Consider the following 19,416-nt stretch of genomic DNA (forward strand, 5'->3'; position numbering starts at 1 on the left):
TTCCTTCTTTCTTTCTTTCTTTCTTTCTTTCTTTCTTTCTTTCTTTCTTTCTTTCTTTCTTTCTTTCTTTCTTTCTTTCTTTCTTTCTTTCTTCCTTTCTTCCTTCCTTTCTTCCTTCCTTTCTTCCTTTCTTTCTTCTCTGCCTAAATTGGGTATCATACCTTTACCTACAAGTGCTCTGCCCAAAGGAATATAAATTTTGATGCTGAAACCTTTATTTTTAAGGACCATGCCTTCAACTCAAATCACTCTGGTTCTCATTGATTGGCCAACAATAGGTACCAGGTCAAGCACCACTTGGTAATTGTTTGGCTCAGAGTGTATTATAAATAGCAATTGTTTCTGTTTTGGCCAGAAACCTTGAGGTTCTTCCCCTCCCAGATTTTTTTTTCTTTTAACTAGATAAAGAGGCTGTTCTCTGCTTCATTTCTTACCTAGCCTTAATAACTGAATGAGTGCTGCCTTAGTCAGACTGAGACCTGTTAAAGACCTTAGTTTAAAAAGACCAAGGTCTACCACTTCATGAGCTGGGGGGTGTGGGGAGAGGGGACATCTCCAGTCATCCTGATCTATATCTTGACACTGGACACAGATGGCTCCAGAGGAGAAAGTGAGGCTGATGACCTTGCACAGCCTTCCCTCACTTCAATCCACTTCACTAGCATATGATGGCATCACCTCTTTGATGACATGGTCCTATTTGAGAATGAAGGACAAATGACAATGTCTGACTTAGCTTTATGGCTCCATGGTAACTGCTTCAGCCATGGTCTCTGGAACAAATTCTTCTTATCTTCCCATTCCAACTGGGGGAAATATGACTGGGTATGACTGTGGTGCATGCTACAGCTTCTTGGAGCCACAGGTGAGAGAATTGGGTGAAAGTGGACACCAAAGGTGGATGAGCAGCCCTGAAAAACACTCAGCAACTGTCACAGCAGAGGTCTTCCCCAAACATCCCATCATCCACTGCATCCTGGGCCATAACCAGTCATTTTGACTTTTGTCTTGCTGTTGGACTTCAATGACTCTGAAAGAGAAAGTGAGGCTGATGACTTTGTGCAATTCTGCCTCACTTAAATCTGGTTCACCCGTGAATCAAGATGGCACCCCATGATGTCACTGGTCCTCTTCCAAGAGGATGAACAATACAAACTATGTCTTACCCTTTAGATTTTAGGCTCCTTTAGGGCAGGCACTGTTTTGCTGTGGTGTGTGTGTGTGTGTGTGTGTGTGTGTGTGTGTGTGTGTATGTGTGTGTATGTATGTGTATGTGCGTGAGTGTGTGTGTGTGTGTGTGTGCGTGCATGCTGTATTCCTAGTATTGCTGTACTAGGGTTTCTTGAATTATTTATGGGTTTTACCTCTCAGTGATCCCAAGTGACTCTCTAAGACTGAGTAGCCACTGAGTGGTTGTCAAAGTCACAAAATAGTGTTCCTACCTGAGAGGTCTCTACACCAAGGAAATCACAAGTCTACCAAAAAACAACAATCTTGCTATGTGCTGGTAGGAACTCCATAACTTTTCATAGGATCATAGCTTCAGGACTTGGAGGTCATCTGGCCAAACTCATAGGTGAATTGTTAGCAGAAAATGGTGTATATTTTAGGGAACAGTGGTTATGGATTTCCTCCTTTTCTTTTCCTTCCTTACTGAGGCCCAGAGCCTTGATGTTGTACCTCCATGTGATCTGGGGCAAGGGTGTTTCCTCCCCACCCCCAAAACTGAGGAGTGAGGGAGGAGGGTGAAGGACGGAGGGGTTGGGGGATTTGTTTGCTATTTCCCCCATTATTGCTTGGCATTAGGAAGCTAGATTGCAGGTTACCTTTTCTACTTTTATACAAAGGCAGTCCTTAAAGGAAGATGGATTTCTGATTGAAACCCAGTCAATCGCTGCTAAGATTTGTCTGACACAGCATGAGCACACTTCTAGGGAAATTGCTGAGGTGGGGTGGGGGGAAAGGGGTGATGAACCTCCATCCCTTTCCCACTAGACAAGTCTCCCTCCCCAGCCTCTCCCCAACTCTTTAAATATAGTACAGGACTGAACTACCTGACTGAGATCCTAGAGTAAGCTCATTAGGCCTTCCTCCCTCTCCCACTGGACAAGGTCGATTGCTTTAACTGAGTTCGGGTGGGGGGGGGTATCACACATTCGAGCCTTTCAGCCAGAAGGGCCTTTGAGAACATTATAGGCAATAATAACAATAGCTGACATTTATATAGGGCTTTAAAGTTTGCAGATTGCTTCACATACATCATCTCATTTGAGCTTCACAATAACCCTGTGAAGTGGGTACTATTATTATCTGTATTTTACGGATGAGAAAACTGGAGCTCAGAATGGGAAAATGACTTCCCTGTGGTCAAAGAACTAGTCAGCACCTGAGGTGGAATTTGAACATAGATCTTCTTAACTCCAAGTCCAGGATGCTAGACCCTATACCACGAGATGCTGGCAACTGAGTAATGAATTAGTCAACTCAGGGCTATGGGAGAAGGAGTTCTGCTCTTCTTAGAAAGGAGAAGCCATGCCATTTCTGAGTAGCTCATCCTGGGTAAGTCCTCCCAATCATGAAGGGAAGAGGGTTGTGCTAGTTGGTTAAAGCAGTTGTAGAACCCTTAGAGACCATTAAAATCACCCCCTCCATTATATAGCTAAAGAAAATGAGAGCAAAATTTCCCAGAGATGGGAAATGATTTGCACTAAATCACACAATGGCAGAGAACAAGACTTGAACTCAGGTCCTCTGGCTTCACATACAAAGCCTTTCCTATAATTGCAAGTATGTATTTGTGGCAGAGGGCAAGCAGTGGTAACTCTGAATGTCAAATTTTCTACTCAACTCTGGTTTTTTTCATCAAGAATGCTTGAAAGTCCTCTATTTCATTGAACAACCATATTTTCCCCCGAAACATTATACTCAGTTTTGCTGGGTAGGTGATTCTTGGTTTTAATCCTAGCTCCTTTGACCTCTGGAATATCATATTCCAAGCCCTTTGTTCTCTTAATGTAGAAGCTGCTAGATCTTGTGTTATCCTGATTGTGTTTCCCCAACATTCAAATTGTTTCTTTTTGGCTGCTTGGAACCTGGCTATAATATTCCTAGGAGTTTCCTTTTTGGGATCTTTTTCAAGAGATGATTGGTGAATTCTCTCAATTTCTATTTTGCCCTCTGGTTCTAAAATATCAGGGTAATTTTCTTTGAGAATTTCTTGAAAGATGATTTCTAGGTTCTTTTTTTTGATCATGGCTTTCAGGTAGTCCAATAATTTTTAAAATTATCTCTCCTGGATCTATTATCCAGGTTAGTGGTTTTTCCAATGAGATATTTCACATTTCCTTCTATTTTTTCATTTGTTTGGATCTGTTTAATAGTATCTTGGTTTCTCATACAGTCATTAGCTTCCATTTGCTCCAATCTAATTCTGAAGGAATTATTCTCTTCAGTGAGCTTCTTAAATTCCTTTTCCATCTGGCAAATTTGACTTTTTAAGGCATTCTTCTCATTGGATTTTTGGGCCTCTTTTGCCATTTGAGTTAGACGATTTTTTAAGGTGTGATTTTCTTCAGTCAGTTGACTTCATCTTTTCATGATTTCCTTGCATCATTCTCATTTCTCTTCCCAATTTTTACTCCACTTCTCTTACTTGATTTTCACAATCCTTCTTAAGCTCTCCCATGGCCTGTAACCAGTTCTTATTTTTCTTGGAAACTTTTGATGCAGGAGTTCTGACTTCATTGTCTTCCTCCCATTTCATGCTTTGATCCTTTTTGTCCCCAAAAAGGAACCCAAGGTTTGATTGCTGTGCTTGCTTTGCTTTCTCTGCTTGTTCACATTACCACACAATTACTTGACTTTTGAGCTTTTTGCCACAGTAAAACTCTGCTTCCAGAGGGGAGAGCTTTGTCCCAAATCGCTGGGGTTTTCACAGCTTCTGGAGCTATTAGTTGGGTGCTCTCTCTGCAGCCCCCACAATCTCTGGCCCACTGGCCACACACCCCAGGACCTCCACCCAAGACTGTGATCCAGATCCAAGCAGGTTAAAGCAAGAGCGATTACCTTCTCAATGGTAGCTTGGTCCCCCTTCAATCTGTAGGCCAGGAGCTCTGAAGCAGCCACACAGTGGCAGCTGCACAGCCATTGCACTTTGGTCACTTCTGCCCCAGGGGGCAAGGGCTGGACAGCTCTTCTGCCCCCCCCCCCCCCAGTTGCAACAGATTTCCACACTGACCTTTATGGGTTGATAAGTCAGGAAGCCTCCACAGCTGCTGGTGATTCACTCTCCTGAAGTCTGCTCCAGCCGCTGCTGGAGTCACTCTGGAGCTAAAACCTCAGGCTCACGTGGGGCTGGGTTGGGCGCAACAGCATGCTGTAATGGACCCTTTCTGCTGGCCTGCCTTTAGCGGGAGATTTGTTTCTCTCTGTCACTTTGTGGGTTCTCTAGCTCTAAAGTTTGTTTAGAGTCATATTTTATAGGTATTTGAGGTGGTTATGGGGGGAACTCACAGAATTTTCTTGCTTCTACACCACCATCTTGGCTCTGCCCCAGCACTGCTAACTCTGGAGTCAGAAAACCTGGGTTCAAATTCCCTCCCTTCCTTTCCCCCTTACATACTTATTGGCTGGTTGACTTTGGGTAAGTAATTTGCCTTTCTCTCTGGAGCTTTTTTCCTCTTCTGTAAAATTAGTGTTTTGGAATTGGTAACCTCCTGTTCTTGATTTATAATTCTATCAGGGACCAGAGGCAGAATCAAAATTACAGAATCTTTAAACTGGCAGGGACCTTAGAGACAGTCTAATTTGATCCATGGACAGAGCTTCAGTTCCTGCCTCTGACATTTACTAGCTATGTGTCCTTGAACAAATCACTTAACTTCTCTAAGACTTAGTTTCCTTATTTGTAAAATGGTGGTAGTGGGGAGGGGGATGGACTTGATTACCCTGAGGGTTTCCTTTAGCCCTAAGTCTACTTTGCAAAGAGGGAAACTGAGTGCTCTAGAAGGTGACATTTCCTTGGGGCAGTGGGAAGAGCACTGGCCTGGGAATGGGAAGATGGAGGTGCTGGCGCTGGCTCAGCCATGTGACCTGGAACAAGGCTCTTCCCCTTTCCAGAGGCTCCTGTCCACCTCTAACATCCCCCCCCCCCCAGATCTATAAGTGTGCCATGGTTCACACCGCTATTTAGGAACTGAAGTAGTGGCTTGTATGCAGATCTTCTGACTCCTGGTTAAACCTTTCCCTCCCATCCTTTGGTGATGCCCAAATTTTCGCTAGCAGGTGTCCCTGCAAAGCAGTTGAGCCTGTGATCTATCCCAGAAGGGTGGCTTTTGTGTGCTCTGGGCTCCCTCCTCGTATCTCCTCAGCCATGTCTCCTGCAGCTCAACTCATCAATGTTTGTTTATATATTATTCTATAAATGTATTCTTAAGAGTTCTTAAATTTCTTCTCAAGAGCTCCCCAAGGGCAGAGACTAGGGCCAATCCTACATGAAGGTGGAGTGGGCGGGGTGATGTAAACAGCCTTGAACTCAAAAATATCTCACAGAGGAGTCCTGAAATTATACTATTAGTGAGCCTTTCCTTTGGATTAGCTACTATCCTTTATTTCAAAATGCAGATACCCCCAAGGAGGGGAAAATAATAATAACTAGCATATATATAGCACTTTAAAGTTTGCAAAGTTTTTTTAATATAATCTCATTTGATTTTCACAAGCTTGGGAAGTAAGTGCTATTATTATTTCTCCTTTTGCTGATGAGGAAACTGAGGCTGAGAGAAGTTAAATGACTTGTCTAGGGTCATACATCTAGGTGGGAAGGAGGGAGCAAACACTTATTAATAGCTTACTACATGCCATGCATTATGCTGAATGCTTTACAAATATCATCTCATTTGATCTTCACAATAGCCTTGAGAACTAGGTGATAGAATTATTCCCATTTTACAGTTGAGGAAACTGAGGCAGACATAGGTTAATGGACTTGCCCAGGGTTACACAACTGGTAAGTATCTGAGGCTGGATTTGAACTCAGGTTCTCTGTTTCTGATTCCAGCACTCTTTGCTGTGTCTTCTAGCAGATTAAGTCCCTAACTTTTTTTTGTAAATGTGATTATGGACAGCTGTGGTAAAGAGTTATGTGGTCTGGGGGTTCAACAGGCCTTCATTTGAGCCCTGACAACTTGGTCTATGACCTAAGGCAAGTTATGCCCCTTCACTGGACCTCAGCTTCTTTAAATGAGGATTTAGAGAAGATGTGTAAGTCCCCTTCCTGACCTCAGTTCCCATGGCTCATCTTCCTCTGTGACAATAGGTAGAGATATTTAGAAAAGACTGGAGTCAAGAAAAGGAGGTGAGGGAAAAGACCCTGAAAGGACTGGATGAAGAGGCAAAAAAAGGATGCATAATTTACTCCACTGTTTTATTTAGAGCCAGCCTAGGACAGCAGCCTGCCTTTTGTTTATTTGGTTCCCCACAAAAAGCCTCTGCAGGTCTTTCTACACCAAGGCAGGGTCCTGGATCCATGACTTTAGATCCCTGCCTGGTAGGGTTCATCTTTTCAGCACAATCAAAGGGAAGCCCAACTCATCTCTGCCTCATCTTTCTCCTCTGTGTGGTGGAGGACGAACTGGCTAAGAGGAGGTGATTATAGGGAGAATCCTCAAAGAACTCTCCTGGAAACTTCTAGAGACTCTGGGGAAATGGTGACAAAGTGCTTGAATCCTTTGGAGATGACGGCTTCCCAGGATGATTCCTTATGATAGACCAGCCCTGAAAAGACTTGTTATTTTGAAGTGACAAAGAGAGTCCTGAGTGGTCCCTTGATCTTTCACCAAGGACAGCAACAAGGAGATGAGGTCTTGTGCAAATTAAAAGGAGAGGCTTCTTCTAGAAGCCTCTCTCTCTCTCTCTCTCTCTCTCTCTCTCTCTCTCTTCCTTTCACTCTCTAGCTTACATAGAATTTTGAGATTTCTAGCAATGGCTTGGGCATGGGCTGATCCTTCTCCATTTTGGCATTGTGGCAGCAGTTAGATTAGGAGGATTCCCCTAGGGGTGCATTGCTGAGACACCTGGCTGCCTTTTCTGTGTTGTAGTTTCTTTCCTGAGTAGCTGATTGAACATCATCTTTCAAGATTGGAGACAACCTTGTGACTTCAAGAGGTCTGGAAGTTCTGGGTGCATTGAGTGAATGAAGCTGATTGGTTACAGTGGTTGTAAACTTAATCAGAGAAGATGGCTGACTGCAAAAGGAAGAGACCAAGCCTCTGGCCCAGTTTGTCAGGAGGTAGGGAAATAGTGCCAAACTGAGGTGAGATCTAAGATGCCTAATCAGCAGTCCTGCAAACTGCTTTATGTTTTGATGAAGTTTAAGTATCGCCCTCCCAGAAAATTGTAAGAATGGTCATAAATTAGTTACCAAATCCTGTTTCAAATTGTTTTGTAATTGTATGTTGTGACTCTTTTATGTTTAGCATTTCTTTTGTGTGTAGGAATTAAGTACCTGTCCCATGACTGATTTGTATTGTACATTGAATATCTTTTACTCCTCACCTTGGGGAGACCTTTGACATGTGCCATATTTAACTAGAAGTAGAGGATGTAGGACTAGGGCCTAGGAGAGAGACTAGAGCTGGATAAAGAGCTCTTTGAGTCAACTGCATGGGAATGGGACAGTTGAACCCATGGGAGCAGATAAGATCATCAAGAATGAGAATGCAGAGAGAAAACCAGAAGACAACTATCCCCTGGGATATACTTTATGGTGTATTTTGGATGGAGTGAATCTCCAAGCTGAAAAAGATTGCTTGATGATAGTGGCTGAGGATGACCTGTAAGTGGCAGTAGGGAACAGCTCAGTGTGTCAAGTGAGGTGCATGATAAAGTGTATCTAATACTAGAAAGAGTGGACAGCATCTTCTGGAAACAACAATGTTTCTGCAAGCCCCAGAAGATGAAAGTAGTTTCAGAGGAAAAGGTCTGGGGGCGGCCAGGTAGCACAGCGAGTAAGAGCACTGGCTCCAGTTTCAGGATGACCTGGAGATCGAATCCCGGGCTCAGATACTCAGCACCACACCCAGAAATAACTGGCCGTGTAACCTTGAGCAAGTTACTTAACCCTGATTGTTTAAAAAAAAAAAAAGAGGAAAAGGTCTCCAATAAAAGGAAATCTGTTAGCAATACAGTGAATTTTCAGGGGTACAATGGAAGTAGAAGAGTTGGGTGGGAACTTGAGAAGGTTATGGCTGGGGTGTATGGAAAAGAGAGAACTGGCAATGATAGCAAGGAAGGAGCTGTAGGCTTTGTATTACTGGGATTAGGGGAGGAGGAGGTGGGAATTCACTAGCCATAGGATGGGGATACACTGCTTCGGGAATGGAGATTCCACCCACAAGAGTCCTGAGAAAGGTAGAACCTATCATTAATTCTTTTTTGAGCACTAGGGAAAAAGGGAGATTGGACCAGGTACCAGTGCCCTGCTCCTTGACGTGGTCCAGATAGTAAGAGTTCTGGTGTTTGAGGTTCCCCTGTCCTGAGCTGTGTCCAGTTCAACAAATGTAGCTTTGCCCAGTCTCAGCCCAGTGATAATGCCAATCTGTGATGTTATTGCTGAAGCTAGGGACACTCCAGAGTAGTCTAGACCAAAGTAGGTTCCAGGAAGAGATTAGAGGTAGTGATGAGGTTAGGAGAGAGGCTAGTGAAGTTGCTCAAGGTCCCCCCAAATTTGTCCTGGCTCCCCTGATGATAGCACATGAGAAGCTAAATCAATCTGTTATATTTTGACCTTGCTTTTGTTCCTTCAACCCTCCTTATTTTACAGATAAGGAAGCTGAGGCCCAGAGAAGGGGAGACAACTTTTCTCCAGTCACTTAAGTAAGAAGCAGAGCCAGAATCTGAATGCAGAGCCTTTAACTCCAAATTCAGCCCTTTGGGGTTTGTACCACAATGCCTCTCTCCAATAGTGTTTGTGTATGAAAGACAACACCTTGTATAATATTATTCCAGAAATCATAACCAGAATCACAAAGAGTTTTTATTGGGAGGGATTATAGAGATCATCTAGCCCAATCCCCTCATTTTTGATATGAGGAAACTGAGATCCAGAATGTAGAAACACGCAAAATCACACAGCAAAGTAAGTGTAGGAGCCAAGATTCAAATGCAGGCTGTCTCTCTCTGAGAGCAGCGCTCTTTCCTTTACTGGCAGAGGACATAATTCTGTTAGCTTGCCTTGGGCCAGTAGAGAAACATCATCATTTCTGTCTCTACATAGGCCAACCTAAAATGTTTCCAGTGGCTCTCTGGAAAAACATAGGATATTAAAAATAGAGGTCTGAACTCATCCCCACACTAGGACAAGCCACTATCTCAAAAAGATATGGAACAAATCCAGATAAACACAAAGGTGTGTGGGCTCCCCAAAAGAAATCATAAGCACTTGTAGTTGAAAATCAACCCCTCACATCCTGGATGTGTTCCCAAGGTATACCTCATGTCCCAGGGGTCCCTCATAAGGGACTCTGAGCTTAAACAGGGTTTTTATTCTGGGGGCCTTACCCCAAGAGATTTTTTCCCCCCCCAGATTAAACCTCCAGGGATCTCTAACCCCAAACTTATTCAATAGCTCATTTCTAAGGTTTCCCCAAATGTGAGTAACAGGGTGCCCTCCCCCAAAGGCACAATGAACCTCCTCCATGTATAGCTTGGGTATCTTGTACAAATAACCTTTATTTCACTCCAAAGAGTTATTAAACTGCCTATACCCTTTGACCCAGCAATACCACTACTAGGTCTATTTCCAAAGATGATTAGGGGAAAAAGGAAAAGAGCCTATGTGTTCTAAAATGTAGTTCTCTCTGTGGTGGCAAAGAACTGGAAATTGTAAGGATGCACATCAACTGGGGAATGGCTGAACAAGTTGTGGTATATGATTGTGATAGAATACTACTGTGCTATAAGAAATGATAAATGAGGTCAATGATTTTAGAAAAACATGAAAGGACTTGCATGAAATAATGAAGAGTGGAATGAGAAGAACCAAGAGAACACTGTATACAGCAACAGCAGTATTGTTTTCAGAAAGACTTTGAGTTGGGGTGACTAGGTGGTGCAGTGAATAGTGCACTGACCCTGGAGTCAGGAGAACCTGAGTTCAAATCCAGCCTCAGACACTTAACACTTAAGTAGCTGTGTGACCTTGGGCAAGTTACTTAACCCCAATTGCCCAACCTTGCCCCCTCCAAAAAAAAAAGCAAGAAAGACTTTGAGTGAATAAGTCATTTTGACTATTATAAGAACTCAAATCATGTATACACACACCCACACACCCCCTTACCCCAAACATACATAAAGGATATATGAAGAAAAACACTATGCATCCAGAAAAATAATTGATAAATAGAAGTATGTATAGAATAATTTTACATATCTATATATCTATTTTGTCTAATGGTGGCCATCTCTAGAGCCAGGGGTGGGGGTGGGGGTGGGGGAGGAAAGAAAAAAAGGAAAAAAAAAGAAAAAGCAAACAAAATAAATTTACATGATAACTTTGTTGTATATTTAAAAAGAATAGCAAATTGTGTATACTAGATTTGTAGTTTCATGTGCAATCATCTTTTTTGCTATACTATTATGGAAATACTTGTTTTATTCCATAAATTAAAAATAAAATAAATTTTAAAAAAGAAAATACATAAGATGTAAAGAATTCAAAGGCATTTATGAATAAATCTAGAAAACATACACTATTCAAATAACCATAATACTCATTATATGGTCTTCCTATTCCCTTTTGTGGGACTGTGGAACAGATATTTTGCAGTTATCTTAAATGTGTGCCATCCCAGCAACTCATAGCAATTAACATGGGAGTTTGGCAAGGTCCACATTCTTGGCTGGTTAGGGCATGACTTTCTTTAATCTTTCAGATACAGGGTGATCCTGGTGGCAATGTTCTTTTCACCAATGAGGAAATCTCCAGAGTAGTCAAAACTAAACTCTAGAACTCAGGAATTTTTCACCTCAGAATTACTTATGAGGTAAGGTAACTGGAAAAATAATTAGAAACTCTGGAAATATTCATTTCTCAGGATCACTAATCATTGACCTGTGCTCAGAAAGTGAAATAAAAGAAAGGAGAAGGCAGCCAAGGAGGCAAGGTCCAGTATCAAGATCACTTAGGTGAGCTCATCTTCTCTTTGCCATGTGCTTCTTCTCCCAACCTGCCCTTGGGAGTTGGGAAGAGATAGAAATCCCCTCTCAATACCTTGCTGGAAGTCCAAGGTGAGAGAAAACTCTGGAAGAGTCCTAAGGTAAAAAGAAGTTAAAAGAAGGGGTAGCCTCATCTTGTGATCTGGTTCCTCCTGGTGAGAATCTAGGTTCTTGAACCTCAGTTATTACTCACCTCCTATACAACCCCAATTACTGAGGATCAATCAAGAGTTCAATGTATCCTTGATTAGAGAAATGCAAATCAAAACAACTCACATCACACATATCATACTGGCTAACATGACAAAACAGGAAAATGATAAATGTTGGAGTAGATGTGTGAAAATTGGAACACTAATGCATTGTTGGTGGAGTTGTGAACTGATCCAGCCTTTCTGGAGAGCAATTTGGAACTATGCCCAAAGGGCAATAAAATGCGCATACCCTTTGACCTAGAAATACCACTTCCAGGGTTGTATCCCAAAGAGATCATAAAATGGAAAAGGACCCACATGTACAAATATATTTATAACAGATCTTTTGGTGGTGGCCAAGAACTGGAAATTCAGGGGATGTCCATCAATTGGGGAATGGTTGAACAAGTTGTGGTATGTGAATGTAATGGAATGCTATTGTGCTGTAAGAAATGATGAACAGGTGGACTTCAGAAAAAGCTGGAAAGACTTCCATGAACTGATGCTGAGTGAATTGAGAAGAACGGGAGAACATTGTACACAGTAACAGCCGCAGTGTACAATGACCGACTTTGATAGTCTTAGCCCTTCTCAGCAATGCAAGTACCTAAAACAATTCCAAAGGACTCATGATGGAAAAAGTCATCCACATCCAGAGAAAGAACTATGTTGTATGAATGCAGAGCAAAGCAGATTATTTTCTTTTTTTGTTTTGTTGTTTCTTCCTTGTGACTCCTCCTATTCATTCTAATTCTTCTATACAACATGACTAATGTGAAAATATGTCTAATAGGAATGTATATGTAGAGCCTATATCAGATTGCATGCTGTCTTGGGGAGGGGGAGGAGGAGGGGAGAAAATTTAAAATTTATGGAAGTGAATGTTGAAAACTAAAAATAAATTAACTTAAAAAAAAAGTTCAATGTATCCTCCAGGAGGGATCAAGTTCTCTAGCAAAAGGCATAGGGTGGGGGAGAAATTCCCTATCAGAAGTCCAGACCGATGACAGGCATGATAGATGTCCCTTTCTGAAAAAGGTCATGCCTGTAATCTCATCATATTGATCATCCTCCTACTACCTCTATAAAGATACATAGATAGGGGCAGCTAGGTGGCACAGTGGATAGAGCACCAGCCCTGGAGTCAGGAGGACCTGAGTTTAAATCCAGCCTCAGACACTTGATACTTCCTAGCTGTGTGACCCTAGGCAAGTCACTTAACCCTGATTGTCTTGCCAATAAAAAGAGATACATAGATAAAACAAAGACTAATTGTGGGGAAAGGAGATGATTTGAAGACACTGTGGTATAGGGGAAAGAGCACATAGCTGGGTACTTAGGCACTGAAACATGGGTTCTATTCTGTGTTCTTCCACTGACTCACTACACACCCTGATTCCCTTCTTCTGGCCCTTAGATTTTTTTTCTCTGTGAAAGAATGGAGATGGGTAAGGCAATTAGGAATTGCCTTCTTGTTTCTAATAATAGCAATGACTATTTCTAATAATAGTTCTAATAATTCTAATAATAGCAGTAACTAACTAATAGCAACACACATTTGTATACTAGGTTACAACTACCCTGGGAGGGAGGGCAGATAATTTTCACCCCCCCTTTTGGAAATGAATCTCACAAGGAAGTGTCTTGTCCAAGATCATATAATCAGGAAGTGGCAGAGCTAAGATGAATTCAGGTTTTCCTACATTTAGTATGGGTGATTCCCCTGTCTACCATAGTGTCTACTTCTTATTCTATGATTTGCCTTTTCTTTCTGAAGGTCAATAAAGGGTCCATTTGTTGCTGTTGTTGAGTTGAGTCCAACTTTTCGTGATCCCATATGCGGTTTTCTTGGCAGAGATACTGGAGTGGTTTGCCATTTCCTTCTTCAGCTCATTTTACAGGTGAGTAAACAGAGGCAAATAGGGTTAAGTGACTTGGCCAGGGTCACACAGCTAGTAAATGTCGGAGGTCAGATTTGAGTGCAGGAAATGAGTCTTCTTGACTTCAGGCCAGGCATTGTCTCCATTTTGGATCCACAAAAGGATCCATTATCCTTCAATAAGAGGAGCAGAATGGGGATTCCAGAATCTCTTGTCAGGGGATGAATCTTTATTAAGATTTTCATAGCTGAGGCAGATAATGAACATAAATGTCATGCCCATAGGTAACATAGAGCCACATCCCAAATCACTTCTGTATTTATGAATTATGGCACATAATAGCTTATTTATAGACCAGCTTGTCTCCATAACCAGGTTGTGATTCTTCCTTTCAATCTGCCCCCATTGAATCAAAGAAGTTCCCTTAGCAAGGAAGGTTCTTGGGACCTGGGTTCTAGGAACAGCCAGTCCATGCACATTTATTGAATATGTACTATGTGTTAGTCACCGTGCTAAGCACTGATCGACTGTTGACTGACACTGTTTCACTGAGAAGACTGTCTCCTATAATATGGCTTCATTTAACATTATGTTTTTAAGCAAATACTATTTATATGGATTATTTGCGCCTGACCTATGTATGGCAGAACCTTCTCAGCTTGAATTGGTCTGATCAGCCACAGTCAGGCACTCTGTGCCTTGACCCTGACAGAGTGATGTTATTTTGGTCCTCTCGGATCGCAAAGGATAACAACCAACCAACCGACTAATGAAAAGTAATTACTTTCACTGCAAGGTAGAATGTCTTTGCCAATGCTTAGAGATCCAAATAATATCACTATCTTCTCAATCATTTCTGGAGCCTCCTCCAGCCAGAATCATGGAATCCTAGAGTATCAGAATTGGAAGGGTCTTAAGAGAATGTTTCTAGGTCATTCCCTTCATTTTATGGGTGAGGAAACTGCTGGGTGGCTGGCAGAAAAGCCAGGCACCTATAGCTTGGTGCGCTGTATCCAGCAGGTACCCAATGCTGAATAAATACCCAATTGCTGAATTGAATGATGGGTCATTGCTTCAAAAGATGTTTTACTCTTCACCTTGAGTGAAGGGAAGGAAGAAATAGAGGGGTCTCTTCCCCTCCATGGGCTCTGGTTTCTTTCTCTATTGTCTATAGCACGATAGGCTTGGGCATGCTGGTCTCCCTGACATTCTATGATTCTAAGTCTCTGTCTTGTTCTCCTTCCCTCTCCCTCTCCCTCTCCATGGCTTAATTTGTTAAGCTGTAGAACTGACTTTTAAATTATTGAGGACAATTTTTTTTAATGGCTTCTCTTATGGTCCCTGAGTGGAGGCCAGGGCGGAGAGCGGCAGGTACACAAATACGCTATTGGAAAGCCCTGTGGATTTGCAGCCCTGCCAGGGGAAAGAAAATTAACTTTAAAAAACCATTGTTGCTTCATAGAAAGCCATGATGAACCCTCTATTTAGAGACAATTCCACCCTGTCTCCCTCTCCCCCTTCCCCAGTTTTCTTGCAGGGGATCTTTGTTGTTCAGTCATTTACCTGCCACTGCTGGGCCCCCCTCTCCACTCCCTCATCCCCCAAGCTGCTCATTATGATGTCTCCAAAGGGAGATTAAGAATTTCCCAGTGTCACAGTGTGTGTGTAGGTGTGTGCAGGGTGCAGATTTGTTTAGGGGTCAGAACAGTTATGGGGGGACTATGGGATAGAGGGAGGCTGGTCCCCAAAGATGCTGTTTACCACTATCTCCCTGAGGGAACTGAGTGAATTTGGAACAGGGGAGGAGGCAGATGGAAATGATTTTCCAGGTCAGCAGAATTTCTGGGAGGGAGAATAGTATTGAAAGTTTCCCAGAGGGATGTGTGATTCATTGGCCCAATGATAGAGAGAGGCAGTGGGCATGTCTTCCTTTTCTCCCTTGGGGAGGAGGGAAAAGTGCGGAAAAGCAAAAAAAAAAAAATTAAGAAATTTAAAAAAGAAAGAAAAAAAAAGACTCCATCACAGCCTTGGTAGGATAAAGGTCATGTGTGCAGCTATATACATGTGTGGATGAAACTGTGTGACAAACTGGTATGTAGTGGAAAGCCTGCTGGACTTGGAATTCAGTGAGATCAAGCCTCAGTTTTCTTTCCTGTAAAAACAGGTACCTGCACTAGTCACTTAACCTCCCCACCTTAGGCAACACTCTAACTGAAGCAAAGTTGTCAATGTGTGTTGATGGAAGGAATTTCTACATAAAGAGTTTAAAATATCAATAAAATCACAGGTTCAGGCTGTTCTCCCAAAAAGAATGATGCATTTGGAAGAATGCTGGATTTGGAGTGCGAGGCCTTCAGTTCCGGTCAAACTCTCTTAGATGCAATCTGTGACTTTGGCCAAGTCACTAACATTTCTAAGCTTCAGTTTCTTCATTCATAAAATGATTAGTTGAATTAGATGACATTTGTCCTTTCTTTTTTTTGGGGGGGGGGAGGGCAGTTGGAGTTAAGTGACTTGCCCAAGGTCACACGGCTAGTTTTTATGTTAAGTATCTGAGACCAGATTTGAACTCAGGTCCTCCTGACTCCAGGGCTAGTGCTCTATTCACCGAACCACCTAGCTGCCCCATCTTTGTCCTTTCTTCCAGTTCTAAGGCAGCTGGTGGTGTGGTAAGCAAACCATGGGCTTGAATTCAGGAAGACCTGAGTTCAAATCAGGTCTCAGACATTACTAGTTGTGTGACTCTGATGGAGTCATTTCATTTCTGTTTACCTCAGTTTCCTCACCTGTAAAATAGGGATCATAATAGCACCTGCCTCCCAGAGTTGTAGGGATCAAGTGAGATAATATTTTTAAGAGACTCTTGACACAATGAAGGGCAGCTGGATGGTGCAGTAGAAAGAGTGCCAGGCCTGGAGTCAGGAACACTCATCTTCCTGAGTTCAAATCCAGCCTTATACACTTGCTGTGTGACCCTGGGTAAGTCACTTAACCATTTGCCTCAGCTTTCTCATTTCTCATAAAAAATGAGCTGGAGAATGATCTTTGCCAAGAAAACCCCAAATGGCATCACTAAGAGTTGGATATGACTGACCAACAACAACTTAGCACAGGGCTTCGCACATAGTAGGTGCTGTATAAATGCTTATATGCCTTTCCCCTTTCCCCTAATCTCTTCTCTGTGATTCTACTTCACAGGGTGGTTGTAAGGCTTGAATTCTAGGTGGCAGAGAGGATAGGGGAACAGGCTAGGAGTCTGAAAGGCCTAAGCTCCAATCCTGCCTCAGACACTTACTAGTTGTGGAATTCTGGGCAAGCCACAATCTTTCAGCCTCAGATTCCTCATCTGTAAAATGGGGATGACAATAGTAGCACTTACCTCCTAGGGCTGTTGCAAGGATAAAATGAGATCATATATTTAAAGTGCTTTGCAAACCTTTAGAGCACTCCATTAGCTACCATTGTTTTAGATAAAAAGCACTTTGTAAACCTAAAATTGCTATGTAAATTCTAATTCTAACATAGGTGTGCAAATATGCATGGTGTATTCAGTTTGCAGAAGTGCTGGGGGCTGGAAGTGGGAGACAGAGGGGGACTTTTGGAAAAAATAGATTTTCAAGGCTTTTTTTTAAATCCTCCTGTTGAAAATGTCTCTAAAATGGCCTAATGCCCTTTTCTCAGCACAAGGTAATACACCCAACTGAATCTTCCACTGCTAATTGAGAAACCAGCAGTGTCTTGGGGGAACGACCATTCAGATACATGAATCCTCCTACATCAAGAACTATAGATATCAAGGTCAAACAATAATGCTAATAGCATCTATTTATATAACAATAGCTGACTTTTAGATGATTCTGTAAGGTTTGGAGAACACTTTATATAAAGTTTCTCCTTTTATTCTCAAAACCCTGGCAGGTAAGTACTTTAAGTATATTGTCTCCATTTTACAGATGAGGAAACTAAGCCATAAGTGATTTGTCCAAAGTGGCAGAACTAAGTTTGAAGCTAGGCCCCAGGGGTCTTTCTTTTTTACCCACATAATACTGGGGCAGGTGTGGTAAAATGTGGTGCAGTGTATAGAACATTGGCCTTGGAATCAAGAAGCCTTGTGTTCATGAGTTCAAACTCAGACTCAGACATTTCCTTAGCTGTGTGACTCTGGGCAAGTCACTTCACTCTGTCTGCCTCAGTTTAGGAAATGGCAGACTAATCCAGTATTTCTGCCAAGAAAACCCCAAATGTGGTTATGAAGAGTGAGATATGACAGAAACGACTGAACAATGATTATATTAGTGCTGTAAGGAAGTCAACCAAATGGGGGCAGCTAGGTGGTGAAGTGAATAGAGCACCAGCCCTGGAGTCAGGAGGACCTGAGTTCAAATCTAGTTGCAGACACTTGATACTTATTAGCTGTGTGACCTTGGGCAAGTCACTTAACCCCAATTGCCCTGCCTTCCTCCCTCCAAAAAAAACCAAACCACAAAGTCAATGAACAAATGAATCAATGAATGAATAAAGTACTTAAGTGCTTACTGTCTATAAAGCCCTGTGGTAAGTGCTGGGGATGCAAACAGAAAGGGGCACAACACACAGGCAGTTTCAGCTCCAAGTCAGATGGAAAGGTCTCAAGGTCCTTAGGGGTCAGCACCAAAGAAGATAATGATTACTTTTAAAGAATCATTTCCATTGACAACATCACATCAGTTTGTAATGTTGAACCATTTGACAGGATCTGTGCACATAGTGCATGGTACCTCCCCCTCCCCCTCCCTCTCCCCTCTCTCTCACCCCATGCCATGTTAACCTATGGATCTGATCATGTTATTCTAAAAACTTTAGTAGTTCCCTGTTGCCTCTAGGGTAAAATACAAGCTCCCCCACTTTTACATCTTAAGATTCTCTACAATCTGGCTTCAATTTTACTTTTCCAATCTTCTTTCACATGCTTTATTTCCAGTTCACCTCAATTACTAACAATTCTCTGAACTCAACATTCTGCCTCCCGACTGTGGATACATGCACAGAATGAACGAATGTGCTTGCTCCCCATGCCTAGAGTGCCCTCCTCTATTTCTGCCTCTCAGAATATTTGTTTTCCCTTCAGGGGAAGTCTCAGGTCCCAGGACCACCAAGAAACCTTCGATTTATTAATACTTTCTCTCCTCAAACAGCTGTATATTTCACTTATCTTGGCTTGTATTTTATTCTCTTGGTAGAATGTCGTTGCTGTTTGTCTTTCATTCTGGAAAAGGACCAGAACATCAGGAAGATGATGCCATGACTTGCAACTGAATTGGATTTAAGTGAGGGAGGGCTGTGCAAAGTCACCAGCCTCACTTTATCCTCCGGAGCCATCTGGGTCCAATGGCATGATATATATCAGGATGGATGACTGAAGATGGCCCTTGACAGAATGTAAGCACTTCGAGGATGAAGAGTATTTTGTGTTGCTCTTTGAGTACCCAACGCTGGTCTGTATAGTGCCTTGCAGAGAGTAGGCACTTAAAAAAAATGTCTGTTGAATTTAATTGAATGGAGCTTGTTAAAACAGAACTATCATATATGAAAATTTCCTTTCGTTCCACAAATTTTAGGGCTTACTATGTTCTGTGTTCTGTGCTAGAGGCTATGGAGGTGACAGAAGATGTATAAGAAACAAGTCTCTGACCTCTGGGAGTTTATGCTCTAGTTGGCAAAACAGAATATATTCATGAAAAGTTAAAAAATAATGCAAGACAACTAACTATACAAGAGATGCCATATGGCATTCGCTCCCTTATTCATTCATTCATTAGTTCCTTGGGTCTACCATGTGCAACATATCTGCATGAGGCCCTCAATAGAAGGGGGGAGTCCCATGTTTATATTGCAGAGGTAAGAACAACTATGAGTGTCTATAGTGCCAGGCAGTAAGAGGAGACATAGCTCCTGGGGGTACTTTCCCCCCTAATCAAATTCACAGAATAGCCCTCCCAGACAATACTACCCTAAGTTCAAGGTATTCTGAGGGTCTACATCCACTCCAAACCACGACTCATGAACCCCCATTCTATCCATATAGAGTACTGCATGTGTTTACCTTTACTAGTCAGTGGGAGGACACTATTAGGAAGGAAAAATACCGA

General features: G+C 42.2%; 1 long non-coding RNA gene across 1 annotated transcript in view; it reads left to right on the top strand.

Moving 5' to 3' along the window:
- The window catches only part of LOC138150326 (uncharacterized), a 49,945-nt gene extending 31,179 nt beyond the window's left edge, over positions 1-18,766 (top strand). Inside the window, exons 2-3 of the long non-coding RNA XR_011165546.1 lie at positions 13,186-13,309; positions 18,508-18,766. This is a non-coding gene — a long non-coding RNA (uncharacterized lncRNA). The remainder of the gene's footprint in view (positions 1-13,185; positions 13,310-18,507) is intronic.
- Positions 18,767-19,416: the final 650 nt, after the last annotated feature.

Source organism: Petaurus breviceps, unplaced genomic scaffold, assembly GCF_028583685.1.
Source record: "Petaurus breviceps papuanus isolate PSGF00001 unplaced genomic scaffold, PetGlider_PUasm1.0 90865, whole genome shotgun sequence".
In the NCBI taxonomy this organism is placed as follows: Eukaryota; Metazoa; Chordata; class Mammalia; order Diprotodontia; family Petauridae; genus Petaurus; species Petaurus breviceps.